We start from the raw sequence: 11,781 nt of genomic DNA on the forward strand, positions 1-11,781 counted from the left end.
TATTTACTCATAAAGCCTTGGTCACCAAATTCCAGAAACGAATGACAGCGCCATAGTAAGTACTGTCCAATCAAAAGTGACATGTCATATTCTGTAGACATTCTGGTACGTTTTAATATTCAAATTTGGTAACACAGCGGGAAACCAGCTGCAACACAAAATCTGCTGTGCCCAAGGGCATTTATATAATGTGCCCTAGGGCATTTATAGGATGTTCCATTACATTGGAAGGCTATTTCACAAATAAAAGTTTTAATTCATATCCTAAACATGTTATATTGACAAAGGGGGACGGTTGACGTAAACACATTGAAACGAAAATATATCAGTTAGGGGCGATAGTTTTTAAGTCGGATAAAACCCTCGTACTCGGGCTCTTCTGGTATATAAAGTCCAACCCTACGATAAAATGTCTCGGCCTGCGGCCTCGACATTTTATCGTTGGGTTGGACTTTATATACCAGAAGAGCCCTCGTACTTGGGCTTTATCCTATACATATATATATATATATATTCTGTTACTCATATATAATCTTAAAACATATACATATATAATGTGTTTTAAGATTATATATTAGTAACAAAGAATATATAAGATATATATATATATATATATATATATATATATATATATGTTTCAGATTATATATGAGTAACAAAGAATATATAAGAAATATATAAAATATCTATCTATCTATGTATATTCTTTGTTACTCATTATAATCTTAAAACACATATATGTATATGTTTTAAGATTATATATGAGTAATATATATATATATATATATATATATATATATATATATATATATATATATATATATTTCAGTTTTAAGAAATGGTATCCTTTCATATTCTGATAACTTGTAAAGGAGTTACAAACATACCTGGTCAAAGTCAGTGTATTGACTGATGTCGAAAAAGCTCTGCAGATGGAATGCTGTGTACGATGTAGCACCGTTTTCACAGTCCCTGTGAACAGTTTTGAAAATATGATGTATATAAGCTTTTGGCAGTGGTAAATACAATCTTGAGTGACTTTTATGCTGATATCGAACTGAAATAAATATGTGGAATAAAAGCGGCTTTCCTGTAGCCTATTGACCTTTCAGTGACTTTAAAATGATCGCATTATCGAGCGGGTCAAAAGGCCTACAGCAGGACTGTATTTTTTTTAAGTCTAGAGACGTGCTTACTTTCAGATAACAGTTGTTATGCATTTATACGACAAGCGGTGCATGGCTAAACTGGTCATGCATAAAGGTACGAAAACCTTGATTTCAAAACAGTTAGAGTGACTCGACATGTCTAAGGTCTTATTCAGTAATATAAGGCCTTCGGCCCATCATACTTTACATAGTATCAAATGAAATAAGTGACAGGAAAGTAGAATATCACACCTATAACATTTTTACATATCATTCAACTCCTTTCTCAGTCGCATTGAATGAAAAACATATGCAGATAAACATTGCAAAGTAGCTATATCATCAGTTGTCATCAATTGAATAAATTTCCTTTCAGAAGGTGGATTAAAATATCTTACAGGAATGTATTTCCTTCTCTGATTTTCAAAAAAAGGACAAATTAAAAGGAAGTGGTATTCGTCCTCAATTTCTGTTCTATCACATAGTAAGCAAAATCTTAAATCTCGGTCTATTCCGAATTTACGATCCACCTCAATCCGTAAATAATGGGAAGAAGTGCGAAACCTTGCAAGCATTCGCGCATGTGCGAGGATCTTCACAGAAAAAAGATACTTTTCCGGCTCAATGGATGATTTCAATTGTCTGTACCATGTCAACTTTTCGAGTGAACAAACTTCACTATACCACTTATCATACAGGTATTTTTAAATCTCTGACAAAAGTTTGCATAAAAGAATTTACATCATCTATTTCTTGTTTTTTCCCATACATCATGTAAATTACATAACTGCAACAATTTTTAATATGCTGTACCCATGTTGGTTTGGATCTAACACCTGATTGTTCAATAGTATATAGCATGTTGTAGCATTTCTTTGGGTATCTACTTGAAGGCATTTTCAGAAGTTTTGTCCAATATTTAATGCAACGTTTTGCCGTATATAAAAAGATTTGATGTCTACCACATTCCCCTAAAACTACGACATTTGGTGCATTTCCAGCAACTCCTAAAAAATAACGACAGGCATAATAGTGAATTCTCTCTAGACTGTCATGTCTTTCAAAACCCCAAACCTCTGACCCATATGTCAAAATAGGTAAAATCATAGTGTCGAATAATTTAAAGAATGTGTTATAAGGAAGCATACCAATTTTTCTGCTAACCTTACAAATACCCATTAAAGCTTTACGTGATTGCTGTGCTAACGTTTTAGTCGCCATCGACCATATCAGTCTACATGAAAACATAATACCTAAATATTTATAATAAGAAACAACTTGTACTCTTTTCCCATTGAAAAACCATTTCTCAGCTTTTGAAGAAAACCTCCTGCTTTAAATACCATAATTTTTGTCTTAGCTAGGTTCACTGACAATTTCCATGTTTTACAATATGACTCTAGACAATAAAGTAGACGTTGCAAGCCAACAATCGTATCTGAAAATAATACAACATCGTCTGCAAATAGCAAACAAAAAATTTCTATTAAATCTGGAAAAAGTTGGATGCCACGATAACCTCTATTTTGTATTTCACTAATTAATTCGTTTATAAAAAGGAAAACAGAAAAGGACTTAACATACAACCTTGGCGTACGCCAATAGGGCAATCAAAGTAACCCGTATCTTGATGTTTTACCCGTACACATGATTTCACATCTTGGTACATTGCATATAGAATCTTAAACATTTTCCCTTTGATTCCACCTCGTATGAGGATATACCAAAGTCGCTTGCGCTCCACTGAATCAAATGCCTTGGAAAAATCGACGAATGCACAATTAAATTTTCCTCTTTTACATGATAAATACTTCTGGACGAAGGACTGAAGAATAAAAATACTGTCGACAATCGAATAACCACCACGACTCAAAAAACCTGCATGTGCTCCGTCGATTTTCTTTTCCAAGTGCTTCTGACCAGAAAGTCAAACGACTATTCAAAATGGAAGTAAAATTTTACTGAAAATGCTAAGCAAAGAAATTCCCCTATAGTTTTCAGGATTATCAAATGAACCACTCTTATGTAATGGAATGATAATAGCTCTGGACCAATCCTCTGGAAAAGTACCAGAATCAAAAAGCCTGTTGAAAAGGACACTGAGATACGGAACCAAAAAGTTGCTAGTGGATTTAAAGAATTCGCCCAAGAGACAATCTGGCCCAGCTGCTTTCCATTTTTTAATTTAGATATTGCTTTAACAATCTCATCGTTTGAAAATAGGACGATTTAAAATTTCATAATCTATCTCATCGCAGTTTTCAAACATGTCAAACCCCGCTTAAAAGACTTTCTAGGTCATCGGACATAGCAAAATCATCTACAAAAGACTCATCGAGTGCAAACAGCTCACTGAAATAAACATAAAATTCCCTTGGCATAATATCAACTTGCGCTGGATAAGAAGATACCAAACGTCTCAAAGTTCCCCAAAATAACTTTGAATTAGAGCTGGACAATGACGTTAGTGTATTTCTTACATCATCGTTGTAAACACGTTGTTTGTTACGACACAGATTCTTAAACTGATTTCGTGATTCCTTATACAACTGTAAATCATTTGTACTGTTTGACTTTCTAAATTTTCTTAAAAAATAGTACTTACTACTCTTTAAATCAGAGCACTCTCTGTCAAACCAAACTGGTTGTTTTCTATACTTTGAAATATTTGTTGAAACCTTTTTTACCATGTCACATTTGTCTGCAGCAAACATAAATGAATCTACTATTTCATGGATAAAATCCCAATATTTGAGTTTGTATCTGCGACTAATTCATCAAGTTTGTCCTTAACTTCACTTGACTGGAAAACATTAAAAAGGAAGTTTCCTTTTCAGGACGCCACATACATTTTTTCAGAGCTACTGTGTTATGATCATGCACGCACCCGACATCAGACTTATCCATTGATTTAACAGAAAAGGACAAAGGAAAGTGATCGGATTCGGTGCGCTCTTCTACAGCAAAAGATGAAAGGATAGAAAACAGCTTTGACGATACTATAGTGTAGTCAACTACGCTCGTACCAGCATTTGCAACACATGTATATTCACCTATATTTGCGTCCATACCAACTCTGCCGTTTACAATATGCAAATTAAAAGTACAGCACAGAGAAAGAAGAGAGTGACCAAAGGAATTTACTTCTTTGTCTTTTGACACACGTTGCATATTGAAAAAATCTCTGTCGTACACATACGTACAATCGATAATGTGTTCTGTGTCATCATCTATTATATAATCCCGTTCTTCACCAGTACGGGCGTTCAAATCCCCAGTTATTATCAAATAAACCTCGGGTAATTTTGCAAGAATGTTACACAGTTCATTTTCTAATAATTCTACACCATTTAAAGAGGACAATTTTTCGTAAACAGTAGAGTACCGAGGAGAAATATAAATACTACAAAAAAGAACATCTTTGTCTAAATTAAAAATACCTCCTTCAAACAGAAGAAAAATACAATCATGGAGATTTGACTTAATCTGTTTGACATATTTTCCAAGGTGACTGCGTACAATTGTACAAACACCACCAGGGTGTCTACCAAATCTCGCCGTTCTCCCTCGAGCGTTATCGAAAATCTGAAAACCTGGGAAATTATTTGAAAAATCCCCATCTCTCTGTGCCCAAGTTTCAATAAAGGAAACAACATCAAAAGACGTAAAATAATTTGCAAAATCAAAAGAATGGAGCTTGGTCTTCAAGCCTTGAACGTTCCATGTCAAAAAACTAACATTATTTGGGCCATGGCGAACCCCTAGTCTGGGTTTCCCTGCATGCGGGACTGCAGACGCGTTCGCGGACGATTCATGCTTTGTCATTGATTTAGCTGTACCACCGTTTGTGCCTTGTCTTGAATCTCCATCAGTACGACTCTGAGAAACAATTAATCTGCCGTTTTTATAATATGCAGTCTTACCCTGTTTCCTAAGATCCGCAACAGTCCTCCGCTGGCGCTTTGTCAAATCGTTCCCTATTCCAATTCCGACTTCTTTCAATTTTTGTCGCGCGGTCAAGGCAAGTACTTTATCATCCCAATGATGGAACTTGGCAATTATTGGACGCGGTTTATCTGTCCAATTTACAGCAACACGGTGAGCTCTTACGATATCTCTTGAGTTCCATGATTTTTTGCCGACGTGTTGGTTTAGAACTTCCACTACTTTTTCTTTACATTGGTCGAATGTTTCGCCCGGATCTTCATTTATGCCATAGAGTCTTACGTTGTCTCTCCTGGAGAATGATTCGAGTCTGTCTGTATCGTCATCAAGCTGATCTAGACGCTCCACAATTTCGTCAAGTTTTTGAGATATGGCTGACATATCGAGTTCGGTCACATTTCGGTTATCCTTCAATTCATTTACTTCAGCCTCTATTTTACTGACAGACGTTTTCAGCTCTCTACATTCATTGCTAAGTTCAGAGCAGGAATTTTTCAACTCTGCCTGGGAAGTTTTCAGTTCCTGTAATTCGCCCCGAATTTCTTTGCGAGTATTTTTCATTTCGGTCAATATTTCAGATTTCAATAATTCCATAGCCTCGAGTATATCCTTTTCTGGCCCAGGGTTTAGTTCAATGTCACCTGATAATTGAAGCAGTCGTGTAATAAATGGCTGACTGACCTCAAAGCTAACAAAATCCGTCGCTGTACATCTAGATAACACGGAATTTTTAACACCTTGTTCTGACACCTGTAGAATGCATGCACTGAGAGGTGGACACGGATCGGTGAAGTTCGAATGAAATGGTAGAAAGCTTCTTTGTGCGGACTTCAGCATGCACTGACTCAAATCTTGAGCAAGGCATAGCTGTCCAGTTTCTTCTAATGATGTCCAGAACAAGTCTGTGCCAGATATTATTAAATCTGCACCGCAAATAATAAATGTACAAACCAGCAAGTAGGCCATTGTTCTATGCAGCATGCCGCGCTTGTATGGAGTCCTCGTCACGCCATTCTGCCCAGTCAAAATATTTCTCCAATTTTTCGGTTTGAGAAAAGCAGCCAATCCGACTTCTCCAACTAACAATATCTACACCCATCTTCGAACAACTTCTTTGGCGACTTTTGAAGTAAAAACTTCCAAAGTTTCCGAGAAAACGCAAAAGGTTTTCACGGAACGATGTGAACATGCAACCTGTCGATGTGACTCGTGTCACGTGACCATCGAGTGACTCGACATGTTTGGTTTCATGTCACTGTAGCGGGACAAATAAAAGTGAGAAGAGGCCAGAGTGATTTTCAGTTTTGAATGACTAAACACCAATGTTGTCGTACACTGCCCTGTAAAAAGTGACAAATACATAATTCCAAATACTTACTCAAGAGCACCGGAAACCGTCAACTCTATGCTACCATCCTTCAGTAACATTTCACCTAGGTAATATCCGTCACTGCCCATGAACCCATTTGGATTGTCGATTGTCTGAGGGGAGGATAGGTTTGAGCAATGCAAATTATCGATGATTTGCCAGTTCTGGTATGAAATAATTTGTTCACCGAAAACACGTGGCAAGTGCGGCAAAGTTTACCCCGTGCATAATAATAATAATATTTCTAGATTGGTCAATTCAGGAGGAATTCTATAACAGACAACATTGTCTCTCTCTCTCTCTCTCTCTCTCTCTCTCTCTCTCTCTCTCTCTCTCTCTCTCTCTCTGCGCGAGACTTTACTTATCTACTCAGTGGGCCTAAAACGTACACTATCCATAGGAACGTATTATTGTTCTTGATCGCATGATGGTCACATGAGCATTTCCATAACTACGTCTTATGAAACCTCTGATTTCACCTGGTAAGGAATATTTTCAATTTTCAATTCACTAGTTTAAAAGTTGGTTCCCAGTCATACATGCTTTCTTTGAATAGGATTTGTATAAAGTCTACGTTGACAATTTCACATGATGTTCATTAACCTGACTTATATTTGTAATAAAGGAGTTTATGGGATAATATACTCGCATAAAATTTACGTAACAATGCTAGATTTACACTCACAGAGTTAAGGATTTTCCCGCTGAGAAGAGGCTGGCATATAAATTTATTGATAGGTGCTCCAATTATAAATGGAATGACAGTCAGAAACATGTAGAAGCAGGCAAAAATGAAACAGAATCCAGCGGACCTATGGGGAAGAAATGGAGGATTTCATAGGTCATCAGTTTGCTCAATATATAGAAATACATTCCTATAAATGAACTCTAAAGAGATCTCAGATTTTCACGTGCCCGCATTAAGATTTTTTTCATTTACAAGTGAAAATTTGTAGTAATTATTAATTATAATTATTATGATTTGTATAGCGCCCTGGTATCCACTATAATAAAGTGCTCACTGGCGCTGAACAATGAGTGGAAATCACATATACGCTTTCTGGAAAAGTAGTGTTTTGAGTCTGGATTTGAAAATGGTGATACTGGGAGCAGTACGGATAGTGATTGGTAGCTGGTTCCATAGGATTGCAGCGGCATAACTGAAGGAGCGATCTCCATAGGATTTGAGTCTAGTTCTTGGTACTTTAAGTGTGAGGCCGTGACTTGAGCGCAGTGATCTGGGAGGACAGTTAATATTGACGAGTTCAGCAAGATATTGGGGGGCAAGTCCATGGAGTGATTTGTATACGAGAAGTAATATTTTGTACTGTATTCTGTATTTTACTGGAAGCCAATGGAGGTGCATCAGGATAGGGGTGATGTGATTTCGTTTCCTTGTCTGTGTGATGAGTCTAGCAGCTGAGTTCTGTGCTCTTTGCAGATGACAAATGTACGCTTGTGGCAGACCAAACAAGAGTGCGTTGGAATAGTCAAGTTGTGAGGAGATGGTGGAGTGGACAAGTTTTTTGCAGGCATCTTGTGATAAGTACTTCCTAATAAAGCTGATGCGACGTAGATGTGTGTAGATGTTCCTGCAAGTTCGAAGAATATGTTGCTTAAAATCGTGTGTTGAGTCAAATGTAAATCCAATGTTGCGAGCTGTGGTGGATGGTTGAATTGTACTTGAACCAACTTGAATATTGTTGATGGTGGAGGGAGAGCGGTCAAATCGTGAACGAATGTGAAGTACTTCGGTTTTTCCATCATTAAGTTGTAACTTGTTTAGTGTCATCCAGTTTTTGATATCAACTAGGCAATCCTCAATGGTTGTAACTGCAGATGAAGTGTTTAGTCTAGAGAACGTTTGGTAGACTTGATTGTCGTCGGCATATTGGTGGAATTTGAGATCATGATGGCGAATAATTTGACCAAGAGGACCTATGTAGAGTGAGAATAACAGAGGACCGAGTACTGAGCCTTGTGGTACACCGAACTTTAAAAGACGTGGTGATGATGAGTGACCATTGATTGTGACTGATTGGAACCTGTGTGACAGATAGGATGAGAACCAGTCTAAGACTGTACCTTGCAAACCGAGATCAGACAGACGAGAGAGGAGAATACTGTGATCAATTGTGTCAAATGTAGTCAAGATAAATCCCAGTTTCCCCTTTTTCTGTTTGTTTCAATTCAATTCAATTCAATTAAATTCAATTAAATTTAGATTCAATTCAATTCAATTCAATTCAATTCAATTCAATTCAATTCAATTCAATTCAATATAACTTTATTCATCCAAAACGTGGGCTATTAAAAAGTGTGGCTCAAATTCAATACATCAAAATATACAAAAATATACAAAAAGTACATGGACACAGAACACTACCAAAAACAATCACACAAAACAGTTTTAGAATCATTTAAAAGCCGCACAGCGGTGGGAATACATTACAATTTGCGCCGGTTTGACCTGCAAGCCGGGCATCTAAAATACCGACTAGAGGGAAGCATGTCGAATTCTGTCGATAAAATAAAGTTACTAGATAAAACAATTGAGCTGGCTTTTCTAAGTACTTGCTTATCATAAAATGATGACATACTTCTCTGGGGTATTCCAATTAATTTTGAGCTAAGTGACACAATTCTATCAAGTGAACTTTTATTTTTGACTCCAACAGATGAACGAGAATGAAATAACTCTTTCAATGAAAGTTTTATAAAAAAGGGTAAGATTTCTCTATCAATTATGAATGAACGCACTTTCCTTAAAAATGTAAACATTGTTGCCCTTTCTTCAAGATGCAAGATGTATCGGTGTTTAAATCCCATTTTACTTTGTTTATCAAGTATAGAACCAAGGTAGGTATGTAGAGACGATTTCAACTTCTTCATCATGAACAATGGTTGTCACAGGATTGCTTTATTGCCTTCTAAAATCTTTATCATATCCTTAGTTTTCCTAACATTTAAGTTTAGATAAGAATTATAACACCACTCAATAAACTCGCCAAGAGTGGGACCATAATGACATTCTGATCCCTGCAGAAGTGTGGGCAGAGCAGTGTCGTCGGTAAACTTTACAAGATAGCTACCTTCATGTTTACTTCTACAATCAACAGTGTAAAGGATATACAACAAAGGAGACAGAATGCAACCCTGAGGAGAACTGGTATTTGTTTGTATCAAAGTCGGCATGGAACCATTGACAAAAAAAAACTTTGTGATGTATTTGTAAGAACGTTCAGGATCCAGAGTACAAGTTGGCTACTAGTATCAAACTCTAAGAGTTTTTATGCAAGGATATGGGGTTGAATCGTGTTGAAAGCACTGGAGAAATCTGCAAAAAGATTCTTGCATGAGCACCTGTTTTTCTAAATGTTTGTACACTTCATTAAAGAATGAAAAGCTCGACACCTTCAACACCTTTTCCAGGTTGATATGCAAATTGTAGGGGATCTAGTTTATCTTCAACCTTAGTCAGAATAATGGACTTAATTATTTTCTCAAATGTTTTCATTACCAAGGAAGTAAGAGCAACAGGGCGAAAAGTTGCGTTACTTTTCTTTGGAACTGGTACTACTATAGAATTCTTCCACATGGCAGGAACAGTAATGTTGTCAAGAGAAACTTGAAGAGGTGTTGTAAGACTGCACCAAGTTGATCAGCACAGAACTTCAGGATGTGACCACAAATACCATCAGAACCTGGACTTTTGTTCACATTTAATGATTTTAAAGTTTTAGCTACTTTCTCTGTCTCAATAGACATCCCTAACTCAGGAGATAATGACTGTTTTAGATTTGAGATTTGAGATGAAAATCCTCTGTTTCAAAACGAGTGAAGAATGTGTTCAGGACCTTTGGCAGCGCCGCTGAGTCTAAGTTATTTAGTGTAACTTTTGACTCTGAAGGAGTAACCTTATTTACTGCTGCCATATGCTTGATACCTTGCCAAGTCGCACGAAGTTACCAGAAATAAACTTGATTCAATTTTGTTCTTGTAATCTAACTTTACTTGTCTAATCGCCCCTTTGACTTCTTTGTTAATAGCGTCTTCTTGGCTGACTTATCCTGAAAAAGAATCTCTTCTTTTTTTTGAGGATAAACGCGGGCCACAAGTTGTAGGTAGGTTATCCGCTCGTTTACACACGTTCACACAAGTTACTTGTAAGTTACTCATAAGTCGAAATGTGTCGAGATAATTGTCTAGCGTACCCAAAACGTATTTTCACCTATGAGTACTTTATGAATACGCTATGAGTAGGTCCATGATTGAAAATACATCGTTTCAGAGAAATTTATATACGTCGGCACATACTGGCTAAATCGGCAATGTGTGACAGAGCCCTCTTTACTCTTTAACCAATATTTATCATTTTGGAGTGTTCGCATTCTTGTACACTGTTGTGATAAGGCCGGTGATTTAGGAAGGACAAATACGCATAATCTACGATACCCTGGCACGTTGTTGTGTATACCTTACCAAACTGCCCAAAAAACTGTATTAGAGTCTTGTGTCTCTTAAGATTAGTTCGCTCTAGTATTTAATGCATTGACATTTAGGCTGTGTTACCCATAGCAAGATTATCAAACCAAGTATATTCTTCACTTCCATGGAAACAAGTGATTAGTGACTGACATGTATTTGTTACTTTAAATTTACAGCCTACAAAACTGCCAGAATCACCGAGCGAAGTTACCCACCTATTTAATTTGAGTAGACAAAGTACGACAAGATGAAAGTTGAAAACTACGTTAAAGTTTTACAGTCCTCAACAGTGTTCAACAGAACGTTGCCGGGAGATGATCGTCCTATGACGGAGTAGGAAGTTTTAACAAAATGACTCACGCCATGAGGAACAGGCCACCACAGTTCGATACGCCGGACCTATCAGTTGGACTTGCATTTGCTCTGCAGCCAAGGAGTCCAAAAAGGATGCCGATGATATTGAACACCACGACCAGGAGAACAACACCATGTAAGCCGTTCATTGCATAATATCTAAAGAAGAAATGCACACCAAATAAAACACCATAACTTATTTTCATACTCATTAGCGCGAGGAACGTTTTGTCTATTTTCTTGCATAATGGACGAGGGCCCGAGATGCTCGATTGAGAAACAATGTTCCTCTCTAATTTATCTACGCCACGATGAAACAAATTCTCTTTGATCACTCAGAAAGAAAATGTTAATTTTCGCTAACGAAACTTATCATAATACATAAGCTTTATCTTGATTCATGACAAGTTTTATATAAGCGAAGCATTGTCAATCCTCAACTCTCCCAAAACTTGTTCAGGCTTCGCACAATGAAGA

Source organism: Ptychodera flava, unplaced genomic scaffold (assembly GCF_041260155.1).
Source record: "Ptychodera flava strain L36383 unplaced genomic scaffold, AS_Pfla_20210202 Scaffold_133__1_contigs__length_143213_pilon, whole genome shotgun sequence".
NCBI classification, from domain to species: domain Eukaryota; kingdom Metazoa; phylum Hemichordata; class Enteropneusta; family Ptychoderidae; genus Ptychodera; species Ptychodera flava.